General features: G+C 33.2%; 1 long non-coding RNA gene and 1 pseudogene across 1 annotated transcript; one reads left to right on the top strand and one right to left on the bottom strand.

Moving 5' to 3' along the window:
• The first annotated feature begins 339 nt into the window (after positions 1 to 339).
• Positions 340 to 15112, top strand: LOC112721371 (NADP-dependent malic enzyme-like; annotated as a pseudogene).
• Positions 10949 to 11915, bottom strand: LOC140176530 (uncharacterized). Its single transcript, XR_011868142.1, has 3 exons — positions 11799 to 11915; positions 11268 to 11446; positions 10949 to 11183 (listed from the first exon to the last, which is right to left on the bottom strand). It is a non-coding gene; the product is annotated as an uncharacterized lncRNA (long non-coding RNA).
• Positions 15113 to 15634: the final 522 nt, after the last annotated feature.

Below are 15634 nucleotides of genomic sequence, written 5' to 3' on the forward strand. Positions count from 1 at the left end.
TCTCTTTGGAAAGAGTTTAGCTACACAAGTGCGAAATCAAACTATAGTTAACAGTCATACAAGTCTCTTGTGAGAAAATACAAAAAAAAAAAAAAAACAGCATAAGAAGAATCTATTCATTATAAATTTATTTAACATAGTCTTAAAATGTAAAAAATAAAACTAATACACGAATACTAAAAATATAATTGTAAGTCATGGCTAATAAATTTATTTATGCATTAAAATTATATTTAGAATACAATATTAATATTTAGTATCTGTTGATGCTTTAAATATGTATTCGTAATTTGTCTGTTACGTGCAACATTTAAAATACATTTTCATGGAAGTTTAAATATGGGTAACAAGAAACAGAAGGAGGTGAACTCGCCCCTTAATAAGAACCATTCTCAACACGTTGAAGCTCACTCACTACCCAACTACAACCAGTACCACCACCAGCGTGAAATTATTTTTACTAATGCAGTTGATAAGATAACAACAGCCATAACCTCTTTGACAAAAATCCTCGAAAAACAAAACCAAATGGCTTATCCATTGTACTCCGTTAATAGATCTAGTTCGGACAATCCATACATAGAAAATTTAGCTATTAATAATACAACGAATATTAATAATTCAAAAACTGATAACAAAGTTGACATAGATAAAATAATGAGCAAATTCATTTGATCCTAAGAATGTCAAAAAACAGTTGTACAACTCACCCTACACAAATTCTCTCCTAGCAACGATTCTGATAACCACGCAAACGACGTTACTCTCAAGGAGCTCTTCAAACCAAATGCCTCCCCACAAAGATCTTCTGAATTAGATTGGAATTCAAATACGGGAATATATATTGGTAAAAAGGGTACCTCATCGTTTGTGCTGCCGCGACGTTCATGTGGCCCGAAAATTCCACAGGTATGTGTATAAAAACATGAACTTGTATTGTGATGACTTTGTTTAGAATTAATGTTTTTAATTTTATTATTTAATTACACATGATGATGGCTGCGTGTTTGCAGTGGATGCCCATTAGTTTTAGACCACCGGAGGATATGATTCTAACGACGGATGAACTTGCTTATGCCGCTTATATTTTTGGCCCGGATTTAAAGTTCCAAGTTAATCGGTAATTCCTTATAAGACTATTCAATTTGATGCAAGTCTAATTTATACTTTCGTAACAACAATTTTCTGAACTAAATATTTGTATGTGCATTCTAAAGGGATGAAGTATTGGTGTCAACTCGTACCACATATGCAAATAGAGAAAGTTTAGCCACGTTAATTCCAGGAGAACAAGTCATCCAGGATGTAAATATTTATTTTTTATTATTTAATATTAAAAAAGTACAAAATGTTAATGTTATGTATCGTAAAATTAAAAATATACAAATGTATTTGTTTGTAGGTTATAGATTCCCTTACTTGCATTCTCACACAAGAGCATAAAAAGCTTAACAAGTTGCCCTCCGTATGGTTTCTGCCAACAACCTTTTCGGTAAGTTTTAGTAAAAAAATACTATGGATAAATTTGTATTTAATATTTTGTTTGGATTAAGTTTCAATCAGCATATGAATAATTTGATGTTATGTTTTTTTATGACAATATAATTGGCAACTAGCATTTACATGGTCCAGACCACCCAATCAACTAAGGGAACAATATGCAGATAACTACATGTATAAGATTGAGTACTTGTCAATGGTAAGTTCTTTAATTTTTAGTAAATAATATCTGATTTATTTAATACAAATTGTATGTTTATCTTAATAACATAGACTCACAATCCTCCTTATTTTGTAAATAAGTAGATTTTTGTCCCCATCAATGACCTCAATGAGCATTGGTTCCTGATGATCTTAGACATGAAAAAAAAAAGATCGTTGTGCTTGATTCTTGTAAAATACCAAACAGAAAATTATGGTAGGCTATTATCAGTTGAAACCATGGTAAGTGGTCCAGTTTGATTTTTTTTTTAAAGTAAAATTAGTTTTTCAACTTTTATTCTCTTTGCTATTATGAATGTTTTGTATATAACGAAAAAAACACGACATCGTTTGAAATTACAATTTGAATTTGTATTTTAAGATCATTGCTAAATTCGGTTTGTAAGTGATTTAGTAATTTGTTTAATTTCAAATTAAGGTTCATTTGTTAACACTAATATCGAGTTAATAATTTTTAAATTTTTTATAATCTATCCATTTTAGACAGGTAATAAAAATTAACCCATTACATTGCTTGCACTACACAGTATCCAATTATATTTTATGTCACACAGGTTATATTCATCGAACGAATGTTAGAACACAAATCTTTCTACAATTCTAGTGAAATCACTGTACCTCGGATTTCTAAGTTTCGTATCGTGGAACCATCTGACCTGTCACAACAGAGGAAATGCTCGTAAGTAATATTATTTTAAAATTTTTTTTACTGTCATGTCTATTGAGTTTGTTATGTACGAATCATGTGTTCGGTTAAATTGATTAAGTAGTATAATCACACATTTAACTAAACAGTAATGACGCGGTATCTGGGTTGCTCAATGGATGAAAGAGTGCGGGTGGACTGATGATTTTGGCATCACGGTAACCAAATTTATTCAATTTCTAAATTTTTTTTATTATTAGAAAAAAATGTAATACGTATCTATATATATATATATCCATACTTTTTAAAATTATTAGGTCTCTGACAGTTATAGGATGAGGCTAGCAATCGACTTGGTTAGTAAGGAATTCAATATGAAGAAGTCAGAAGTTATGAATAAGGCACATGCATATATGAAAGATATACTACAAAAACAGTCACGACTGCAAAAGGATATATAGTTTTTTTTCCATCGCATTTTATATTTGCCGAGACACATCATATTTTTATTATGCATTTTTTAGCTTAAGTGATTCTTTGGTTATAGGATATTTTGTTCTCTAATCGAACCTATTGTTGAGTCATTTGATGTTTATTTTTGTGCTTAATAAAAGAGCTAATATCATTTAACTTTAATTTTTGGATTTCAAGATAAATCCAAAGATATAACTTTTATGCATTACATAATTTAAAAGTTACTTATTATATAGCTATCTAATAATATTCTGAACTTAAAATAACTGTTGTTTCTGGATAGTAATCAAATGACGATAATTCCCATAAGAAGATTCACATTCGATTATGAAAATCAATCTCATCCTGAAGATATGATATCATTTTTTCAAAAAATATAAAATCAAGCAATAAAGTATAGTTTACTTAATGTGTATATTGAAATAAATGTTAATTGTATATAGTAGCAGCCACACGTGGAATTGCAATGGCTGCATTTTGTCTCAATGTACTATATTACACTGCACTTAAATATATAAGTCTTTAATTAAAAAACTTACATTTATGTGCTGTTTTTTATTAACTTAGTTCGAAATAATAAATTTTGATATTGTTTTATATGGTTACTGACATCAAATTTTTATAATTTGGCCAAAAATTATAAATGCTTTGTGTCTTAATTTTTCCAGCAAACCTTCAACAACTCATAAAAGTTTACAGCATACATGGTTTTAGATTATAGTGATAGACAAGGATAAAAGTTGCGATGATAATACCTGGTGATAATTCATAATGATCGAGCAAAGAGAAGGTAGCAGGATAAGAAAAAAAATAAGAAAGAAGGCCAATGTAATTTAATATTCAATAATAGGTATATGTATAGAGATTAGTATACAGTAAGAGAAAGAATATTGTTTAATATGATGAAGGGATATTACAAAAATGTATATTAATGTTTTATAAAAATAAGGATGATTTAAAAAATTAAATATAAAATTTAAAAAATATTTTTCACCAATTGATAATATATATATATATATATATAAAGAGTATTTTGAATATGAATATGAATTTTTATTTCTACTTCAAATTAGATAGTACTAAAAATAGATAAGTAAAGTTAATAACGTTTATAAATTGTTAATTATTTATAATGTTTATAAATCTTTAATTGAATTTTGTTATACATAATAACAACATTAATTTGTTTAATATCTTATTTAATTTAAATTTATAAATTTTATACAATATAAATTAAAAAACTTTTATACATTTTTTAATGTTTTTATTTTTAATGTTTAAATTATTATATCCAATTAATAAGATTAAAATTAAAATTAGAAAAGTTAATCTTATAAAAAACTACTGAATATATTAAACCACTAATATAATATTTAAGCAGGTTAGTACCCTAGACTTGAGTAGTGTTCCATCCAATTTAAAATCATTGTGCTTTACAAAAAATATTTTATTTTACCGGTATTATTTACCATGACTTTTTATAAATTCATGCAATATTGATAAGAGAAGTCCTTTTTTCCTTTTCATTTTTCGGAATTCAATTTACATGATTTTCCATTTTTAGTCTACAGGAGTTTTATAAACCCCCTTTAAAAAAATTTTAATCTTGGGTAAATAGCCGCCTCTTTCAATTTTTTCCAAAATTTGGCGCAAAAGGAAAACCTAAACCCGCCCAAACCAAAACATTATTCTCAATCCTTCCCTAATTTCCTAATTCCATCGTCTATGCTTCTCACTCTGTTTTGCTGAGCTTTTGTTCCCTAAACCCATCGTATATCCTTCTCTAAACCCATCTTCTCGTCAGAAACTCTGTTCCTTGGCTGCTGCTGCTAATGGTTGCGTTGCTGACGCGCTTGCTTGCTGTTTGCCTGTTGCTCACTACTTGCGAGGTCTTCTTCCCTCGACAGTTATTCCGCAGGAAACTCAGGTCGAATATTTGATTAGAAGACACTTAATACTACTTTTTTTTCATACTTACCAAATTTTTGGATTGTGTATATGAACATCAGTTAAATGCTTAAAAGTTTATTGCCACTTCATTGTGTAGGTGAAGAAAATGATCCAGCACGTTCGTCAATATCAAGTTCCATTGCAGAAGTAAATGGCAATGATGGATCATCAGGTGTGGCCTTGTTTCTTGGCCAAAATACTTGTGATCTTGTCCTTTTTTTTTACCCCATTATTTTTATATAGAACTATGAAATTCATCTTTAATGTTAAATAATATCTTGGGGCAAGTTTCTTCAGACAGTTTGTTTTGTTAGCTTCGGATTCGGCTTCTAATGCTTTCACTTCAATATATTCCTTATTGCAGGAAAGGAATGAATGGTTGTTTTATAAGCTTCTTATTGAGCACGTCGAAGAGTTACTCCCAGTTGTCTATGCTCCAACTGTCGGTGAGGCTTGTCAGAAATACGGAAGCATCTTCATGCATCCTCAGGGTCTTTATATCAGCTTAAAAGAGAAGTAAGCTTGACTTTGACTTGGAATTATTGTTGATGAATATTTCCTGTGTTATTTGTGTTGATTACGTTGTATATTGTTTGGGTTTGAACTTAAAGGGGGAGGATTCTTGAAGTACTAAGGAATTGGCCTGAGAAGAACATTCAATTCATTGTTGTAACTGATGGAGAATGGATCTTGGGTCTTGGGGATCTTGGTTGTCAGGTAATTTCTTCTGTACTTGTTGAAATTTATGAATCATATTGTTTTATGAATCAGGTCTAATGTTGCAATCTAATCTTTGGTAACATGTTGTTTCTTCAGAGAATGGGAATACCAGTTGGAAAACTTTCTTTATGTACAGCACTCGGAGGAGTTTGTCTGTCTACCGTAAGTATATCCTATAAATTATCACTATCATAAACTCACAATGATTATGCCTTCCATTTCTTGTCATGCCTATAAATATAATATAATCTGATAAAAAATTTCAGTGTTTTCCTATCACCATTGATGTGGGAACAAACAACGAGAACTTGTTGAATGATGAGTTATATATAGGGCTCAAGCAAAGACGGGCGACTAGGCAAGTTTGTGATTAATATTCTTTTTTGAGTCATCATGGAGTTAATCATTTTTAAATTAAGCTATCACTTATACAATATGTCCTAATGTTGACTTCGGTTTAATTTTTCTGAATCCAGGAATATGCTGAACTTATGCATGAATTTATGAGTGTTGTCAAGCAAAATTATGGAGAGAAAGTCCTCATTCAGGTATTCGCCAATATGACAAGCCATCTTTTTTATTGGGTGTGAAGTGCTTACTAACTTGTCTTTTTTTTTATGAATCTGTTATAGTTTGAAGACTTTGCGAACCACAACGCATTTGATCTACTTGAAAAATATAGATCAACCCATCTTGTTTTCAATGATGATATTCAAATAAGGAATACTAGTCATCAATACTTAATTCCTATACTTTGGTAACTATAATATATCTAGCTCTGAAACCGTATCGCATTGTTCCAGGGTACAGCATCACTGGTCCTTGCTGGACTAGTTGCAGCTCTGAAATTGGTTGGGGGCAACTTGGCTGACCACAGATTCTTATTCCTTGGTGCTGGAGAGGTAGGTCCATGCAATTCTATGACTGTGCTCATGCTTCCTTCATTGGTTCTAAGATGAGGATGTGGTTCTAATGGTCTTAAACTTTTAATTATATTGGTGATTGTAGGCTGGACTAGAATTGCAGAACGTATTGCACTTGAAACATCAAAACAGGTTTCTTTCTATTACTGATATGATGTTTGAAGTATCTAAACACTTTCATTAATGTTATGATATTCATTTGATGAGTACTTTAGATTTATTAAGAAACTACCCTTCTTGATGTAGACTAATGCCCCACTAGATGAAGTGCGCAAGAACATTTGGTTGGTGGACTCAAAGGTTAGCGTTGAATTCATCCAAGCTTATCCACTTATACAAAGTAGATTCTGATTTTCTGTTAGTAATATTCTTGATCCCCTTACTTCTGCAGGGATTGATTGTTAGTTCCCGAAAAGAATCGCTTCAACATTTTAAGAAGCCATGGGCCCATGATCACGAACCTGTTCATCGACTCGTAGACGCTGTTAATGTATGATCGATCTTTCTGTCCATTACACATGTGCGCACACGCACACACAGCAAAAGTTTCAATATTTTTACTTTATCTATGTCTATGTTACCCTCTCAGAAAATCAAACCAACAGTGTTGATTGGAACCTCTGGACAAGGAAGAACTTTCACTAAAGAGGTTATTGAGGCAATGGCTTCAATCAATGAGGTACTACTACTATTTCAATCTGTTTTTCCAACTACTATGATAGTTCATGTCCATTTAAGCTAACAAGTCTATTACATGATAATGCATGCAGAAACCTATCATTCTTTCACTTTCCAACCCATCTTCACAATCAGAATGTACTGCTGAAGAGGCTTACAAGTGGAGCCAGGTAATAAGATACCCCTAGTAGTATTTCTATAATTAAGTTCGGGTTTTGAGTTTAATTTCTATATTCTTACCTTGTACATGTTTGGTATCATCAGGGTCGCGCCATTTTCACTAGCGGAAGCCCGTTCCCTCCTGTTGAGTATGAAGGAAAAGTTTTTGTGCCTGGCCAGGTTTATAGTTCTTTAGAATTCATATGTAAGAAAAAGAAATTTTGCATAGAACATAGTCTGATTCAGATGTTTTCTTTGATGATAGGCCAATAATGCATACATATTTCCCGAACAGAGTAGAGATTCTCTACCGCCGAACAGAGCAGAGATTCCCCACCGCCAATGCACCACAAACGCGAAGACCCAGATCAACACAGCACCTCGCCACCACCGACTGACCCAACAAGGCAGCACAACAGACAGCACCCACGAGGCCACGATCAACACAACACCTTGCCACCTCCACTCAGCAGCGTTTCTGGGTTCTGGCCACCCACGATCAACACAGCAGGTCGCCACCTCCACCTCAGTTTATTGTTGATAACTTGGGTTTATAATTATGAAATAGTTAGGGCTTAATTTTGTTAATTATAATTTCTGTGATTCTAAGTTGCTGGATTTGTTTAGGGTTTTGTTACTTTCTTGTTAATAACTTTGATTCTGTGTTTCTGAGTTGCTGGGTTCAAATTTGCTTGTTTTGCTTAGTTCAAATTCTATGATTCTGTGATTCTGATTCTGTGATTATGTGATTCTGAATTGATTTTTGGTTTGCTGCATTTATTTTGCTTGTTTTGAAAATTTGTTAGTAATACTGATGAGTTACTATGTAATTTCACTAATTTTTGTTCTAAAATCATTGATTCATTGTTGCTGTTTGTTGGTATTGTTTACTTTATTGTTGGTATTCTTGTTTGTTGATTCATTGTTGCTCTTGCTCATCACTATTTTGGTTTTCTCTTCTTCCTTCCTTGAATATGTTTCACTTCTATTTCTATTCTGCTGTCTGATTTTGTTGAGCCTATGCTTTTACTTGGACTTTCCAACACCATTTCTTGTTGCTTTCCATTTCTATTCTAACATTAACACAAATTTTTTGAATTAAATCTAAAAATATAAAAAATTAAATTTAGATAAAATAAAAGATTATAAAGATAATTCTAATATGAACTGTCTGTGCTTTGTGATGCTGAAGTCGCTCTTGTTGTCTTCTCCAGCCTTGGCCATTTGTATGATAGCAAACAGCCACAAATTTATTTATAGATTTATGTGCTACTCTTTTACCATAAATCTCAACAATTAAATAGTCAGTCTATCATGAGCAGCAATATCTTAACATTTCAGATATCGGTTTTTCCATAGTAAAAGATCATTCTAGAATTCAAAAAATCCAAAATAATTTCATGTTGAATCTTTTAACCAAGGTACATAAAATCAAATAAAATAAATATAAAGTAAGAATGATTGTAAAAAAAAGGAGACCTGTAAGGAATATGCTGATGTGTAGAAATGTCCATGTATTTCTTAGCAATACCAAAGTCAATGATATACACCTACAGAGGGTGCTTGGTTTTGATTCATATAGCAACTGAGGGTGCTTCGTTTTGACATTTTTCTGAATAAGAAAAAAAACCTAGCCAATAGCATGCTCGATCAGACACACATGACTTGTCCTTCAATAATTTAATTTTGCCACTGAAATATGCAGAAACCTTAAATTACCATGCCCTACAGCACCCCATAGCTCTAATATATATATCTCTCTTAAGGAAAAAAAAAAAGAACTAGTTTTGCATATTCATTTCTTGGAAAGTCACTAAGACATTACAATTCTCCTAATTTCGGCAGCTCTTGGAATTTTATTTAAAATTTTATTTAAAGTTGCATAATTATACATCATTCTTTATGCAGTAATAGTTGGCTTTTTCAAGTGTCAACTAAATAGCATATTCTTGCTTTCCAATAGGATACACCATGTGCAAATGCCTATTTATATTAAAAAAAACCCCTTCCATATGGTAAAAGTATTCTCGTTCTCTTTTTCTTTTCTTGCTTTTTGGTGAAATATGGTAAAAGTGTTCACTTATAAACTGAACTCACTGGAATTAAACTATAAATCAAAGAAATAATAATGAAAGAAATCAAAGGGACACAATCAATTGAGAAGAAAAATGACCAAGTTATTTAGAGAGATTGAACCATACTGCTATAAAGGAATACAAAAGGCATATAAAACCATATTGGATTCGATATCGCAATAAAGAAAAACATATTACAAGTTTACAACAGATAATCACAAAAAGAATTTGGAAATTGAATTATGGAAGGCTGTGGTATTTTCAATGTATTATTGCTCATAAAGCCACTCAAATTCAAGATACCCCGTGAGGGATTTGAAACATATGCAAATTAACCATGCACAACCAGCTGTTTAATGCCTTTTTAATCAAAATAAACAACCAATAATAGTGCATGGATGAAATGCGCATAAAATCAGATGAAAATACCTGTTTACAGAGGTCTTCAAGGAACTCAGAGTATGTAATGGGTTTCATGTCATTGAATTTAGCAATGAATGAATGCTTGATGATATCAATTATCATTTCGCATACATATTCCCATAACTCTCACTCACTAATAATGTACCTCCTAATTGCCCATAATACCCTTATCATATTCATATCATATTTCCTTAAAAGATCAAAACGCATACATAAAATATTTATTAGTGTTTAACCAATGCAACCCATTAAGTCCTAACAAAATTAGAATTTAAATAAAAGGGATGCACTAATCATGGACTTCAACGCCATATCTAACTTTCATTTTGCTTAAAAAGTGACTTCTATTCATCATATTCTAAAAGGGTTTGCATAATTTTCTATTTAGCATAGGAACTAATTATCAATATACCAAATAAGCAGAAATCAAAGGAAAATAAACTCTAGTAGGTACAATAACTTACCAAAGTAAACCAAACTGTATACATTGTCCATGCTGTATCGCTTAAACACATTGCTTTTTATCTGAGCAAAATTATTTGACACCAGCAAAGCGAACAATGCATTGTTGTGAGCAACTATATAGGTTGATAGAGTGATTGCCTGAGCTAATAAGATAAAAGAATGAACAAGTAAGACTAGTCAAGGAACCAACCTCTGTTTCTTACTCTTGCTTACAAAGAATAACATAGTTAACAAAACATATATGATTTTTCCTTTTTCTTTGGTGTTTTTTTTTGGGGGGGGGGGGGGGCGGGGGAACCTAAGAATTTGAGAAAACGAAAGTAATTCCAACAAGGAAGGATACTTGAAGCAGCAATAGCTAAAGATTCATTGGCAATAAATCTCCATATCCAGAATCTCGTACTTGCTGGTGGACAACTTGCAAGTCCTTCAAAAAAACCAATGAGATCAAAGCATTTACGTCATCTGAATTTGGAGAAGAATCAAAGATTGAATTTTTACTATTTTAGTAAATTATATAATTACCCACTTTGGGCTATAATTTAATTACCAATAGTTTAACCATAGTTAACATAGCAACCAATTAAAGGATGACATGTCATAGAGGGTAATATACATGTTATTATAGGAAGGGTAAAGTAGAATTTACCTTTGTTTTTATACTTATTGAATATTTTGTATTGAGATTCAAGAAATATTAGATAACCAACATTTTTATTATCAAATTTACCTATGCAAGAAATTCCTGATATCCTTGTGCTGATGATTGCAAAAGCATCTTGACAGCTACTGGAATATCATCAATAATGCCATAGTAAACTGTTCCAAATCCACCTCTACCGAGGACTCTCTCAAAGTTATTGGTCATGTTAACAACGTCATCGAATGAATATTGTCGGCGCTTGGATTCCAAAGGATCACCAGATTCCATATGAATGTAGACATCATCTAATTTTAAGGTCAAAATGTGTGTCATGGTTAATTGTACTTAGAGGACTGTAAATTGTAGTTTTGAAGTATTGTTTCTTTTACCTTTTAGCTTTCTCTTTTTAATGTAAATGATGTTAACTGCTGCAAGAACTACCAGTAGGAGCATCAAAAATGTAGAAACAGATGCTAGTATATAAATAACTGGATTGTTTTCCTTGCTTTTATCTTTTGTCTGTTGGTCACAAGGACCAGATTCACATAGATTTAGATTTTGCCCCAACCTAGCATCATTCAGTAACAAGAATTAAGTTAAAGTGAAAAGCTACATTTGGTTTGCAATCTCTATGGAGGTTCTTACTTTCAAGTTTCCATGTGTCATGATTTAAAGTTGTATGTATGCGTATAAGATAAAAGAGAAATAATGAAATCAAGAAAATAATAGTTACATGGAAGGTAATACATTTTAGTACATTCGCTACATGTAAAATATTTTATGTGAAAAGTATACCCGTGACGTTCTAGTATGCTGAAATTGATATGGGATACTACATAATTGTAGAAATTCATGTAATTATGTAAATAACAGGTATTGCTGATTCAGGGTATCAAATTAAATAAGAGTAAGATACATACCTAAGTGATAGTACACCTTCACTTGACTTTTGGAGAAGTGCATTTGGAATTAGACCTGTGAGGTTGTTATTCTGCAAGTTTCTACAAAAGAAAATGCTTCTTTATTTTTTTGTAACAACAAAATCAATAATTTATATTAATGCAGAGAGTATGAAATAAACTTACAGGACTCTAAGCGATGGCGGGTTTTCTACCAAAAAAATAGGTATCTCCCCAATTAAGCTATTATTTGATAAATCCCTGACACAACAAACTCAAATCACTACAATCCAAGTGGAGGATAGGAAAAAACATACAAAAATTCAACGAATTTGCATTCGAGTCACTCATAAGGACTTTAACTCAGTAAGCTTGGAGATATAAACTGCTATGTGTCCAGTGAGTCCTCTTGAAGATAAATTCCTGCATGAATTTCCAAATACATTATAAACGGTTCATTATACTTAATAAATTAAATCTATATATGCATACTTACAAGGATGTGATTCTTGGGGTGCCATTAAAATAAAAAAGGAGTTTTAATCCTAACATAAGCCTAGTAACCCTAAAATCTGGAAAACAAAATGCTGCATACATTACAATACTAGGCATCAACAACAAGAATGCAATACTATATCAACTAATTCACAGAAAGCAACCCAACAAAAAGAGAAAGGATTTTTGACAAACATTGCTAAGTAAAACATGAAACTAGGGATTATGATAACAAAGCTAGTGAATTCTGAATTGGCATGCATGAAAAATCATACATTAATCACACATAGTAAATTGCAAAGTTGCAAATTTTAAAAGCTGCAGAACTGGGAATTCAAGTTTCATAGGCATACAGTGTATTGAGTTGCTCGGAGAAGTGCTGAACTGTCATCGAGACAGGAACGAGTCACCATTCTTAGAAAATCGTAGTTGCTTCTTCTTCTTGTTCTTTTTAGAGGTGTTGAAGAATGAAGAGGAAGCTTTGTTGAGAAGGATGAAGACGATGAACAAGTTAAAGAAGCCATTTGATTCATGTTCATCACACTTGGTGGTTATTGCAGAGTGGATAAGGGATTCTGCAATGCAATTTCATGAGAGGGAAGGATACCGTGAGGAAGGCGGCACTGCTTGTGACGATGGCGGCGGCGATGCTTTCGAGCACGGAGATGGCACGACAGACAGAGAGAATGGGACACCCAATGAGGCGGTTATCCTCGGGTGGCGGCGACGGTGCTGGAACGGGGGAGGAAATACAGAAGATTAGGGTTCATTGTGTGGGAGGCTGATTTGGGGAAGAATCAAAGACTGAATTTTTAATATTTTAGTAAATTATATAATTACCCACTTTGGGCTATAATTTAATTATCAATAGTTTAACCATAGTTAACATAACAACCAATTAAAGGATGACATGTCACAGAGGGTAATATACATGTTATTACAGGAAGGGTAGAGTAGAATTTACCTAATAATAATATATTTTTGTTCTTAATAAAGTGAGCTAAAGTTCACGTATGCGGTCTAATTTTCATTCTTAGTAGACTTAGAAACTATGTAAGTGTTGGCAAATGGTTCTAGTTGTTGGTCCTTACTATTGGTGCCTTGTAAATACTATTCTTCTACTATTTTTGGTCTATCCCTGATTCTTTGTATCATCATGGCCCGCATGTAAAGTTACAAAATTTAAATGATATCTGGCAATGAATGGGTTCTACCTCAGCAGAACTTTTCTTCTTCTTATCTGTTTTATTTGTTTGATCATTCATCTATTTTGTTATGGTATTATCTCATCCAAGTAGAAATCTGTGTAAAACTAAACTATATAAGCGCCACTAACAACCAAGGCGAATGACAAGACATGTAACCAAAGTAACTGTTGCGGGGCCGAGGTTGGTCATCATCAGTCTAACTGGAGTCCGACGACATGAAATCTGGGTTAACGGACATCTGTAGGTTAGTGTAGATCTCTTTGGTATCTAGGTAGTTCCTCGTCAGGGTATCTACCTCAAATTGGAGTTCATACATCATAGCTCTGCATTCCTCCAACTGATCGTAGTTGTAGTCATCCATTTCCTACCCTAATAACTCAAGCACCTTCATAATCATGGCCCGTGTGTTAGGTGTTCGTTCGGTGAGTATCTTCCAGTCACACTAAGGGCGGCAGACCCGATTCCTACTAGGACAACGACGAGGAATTTGTGCACAACACCCTTGGAGGTGCCCTTCTTTGTCTGTTTGTAGTACACCAAAGTTAGTACTGAATGACATTACATAGCTATCGGAAGGAGGACCGGTGGCTCTTCTAAATGACCATCTTGGACCAGTTATATTTTGGTACAACTTATCTCTGCAACGACAATAAAAAACAGAAGGTATGTTACGATAAAACATTAGAAGGCTGAAAAGATTTTTTGATTCCCATTGGACAATAAAGTACTATAACAGAAATTGAGGTGATAAAAAATAGCATAACTGACATAATTCTGTCATGCCTATCTGCCAGGGATAGGGCCTAGAAGAGGTCATGTAGGTCATAGGATGGGGAAGGATGGGAGTGCTTACTAGCGTCAACATGGGCCTGAGCAATTAGGTTGATGATGTGCTCTATAGCGGCAGATTCCTTAATAGTCTCCACTTGATAGTTGCGGCCATATATGGAGGTGAATTTAAGATACGGGTCTTAAATGGTCAGGTTTTTGTGTGGAGGCAATGGAGCTGAAGCTTAAGGATAGTAAAAAGAAGACCACATTTATGGGCATGTGTTGGGAAGGATTAGCTCATTGGAAAAATGGCCCCCCTTCGTCGCATATGTTATTAGAAGATGATGATAGAAAGTCCATTTTACCTTGTTGACCAATTTTAATTGTATTATAGTTAGAACACATAGCTACTGATTAAGTTGATGTGCTAGGATGCACCATTTGTACGGATTCCTGAATGTGAAGAAAGCTTTCTAACTTCGAGAGAAAGATTAACCTCAGTGCTAGTATTTTTGATACCCGAACCTAATGAACTAATCAGAATTACTACAATGTATTATCGAAGGATTTAGAATGCGTGCTGACACAACATCGTGATGTAGTAGCAAACGCCCTGAGCAGAAAGTCTTTGAGTGTTGCTTGGATGCTGATTCAAGAGGAAGAATTGTTAAATGAGTTTAGAGTCTTAAGTTGGTTGTTGAGAAAGTAGCTGGATGTATCAGACTGAATCAATTGCGAATTTTAAATAGTTGTAAGGCTGAAATTCAGACAGTGCAGCAAGAGGGTAAGAAGTTACTAAAGATATTGAAGCCTGTTGAATCAAGAAGAGACCAAAGGAGACAGAGGAGGATTTTGGAGTAATAAAGAGAGGATTTTGTGCCAAAGTCGGAAGTTTGAGATGAAAACTATTATCTGAAGCTCACAAGAGAGGATTTTCAAATTTACCCTAAGATTACTAAGACATACCATGAATCAAAGAAGATATTTTGAGTGGCCAGAGATGAAGGACAACGTGGCGACGCATGTAATTGAGTGTTTGACGGATGAGAAAGGGAAGATTGAGCACTAGAAGATATCTGGAATGCTGCAATCTTTGGGGTTCCACAATGAAAATGGGAAGGTATAGCTATGAACTTCGTAATGGATTTGCCGGAGTCTAGGACAAGATTTGATGCCGTAAGTAATCATGTATGGAGTGACTAAGTCTACTTACCTTTTGCCTATTAAAGCAAACTATTCATTGAAGAAATTAGTGAGACTATACATCAGAGAGATAGTAAGATTGTACGGTGCGTGAATCGCCTCTGTATTGAAATGAAACCGAAGAATCAAGTGTCTTAAGTCCCGAAATGATAGCCGAGACGACGGAGAAGAGATAAAGTG

The sequence above is a fragment of the Arachis hypogaea genome, chromosome 11 (genome assembly GCF_003086295.3).
Source record: "Arachis hypogaea cultivar Tifrunner chromosome 11, arahy.Tifrunner.gnm2.J5K5, whole genome shotgun sequence".
Taxonomy (NCBI): domain Eukaryota; kingdom Viridiplantae; phylum Streptophyta; class Magnoliopsida; order Fabales; family Fabaceae; genus Arachis; species Arachis hypogaea.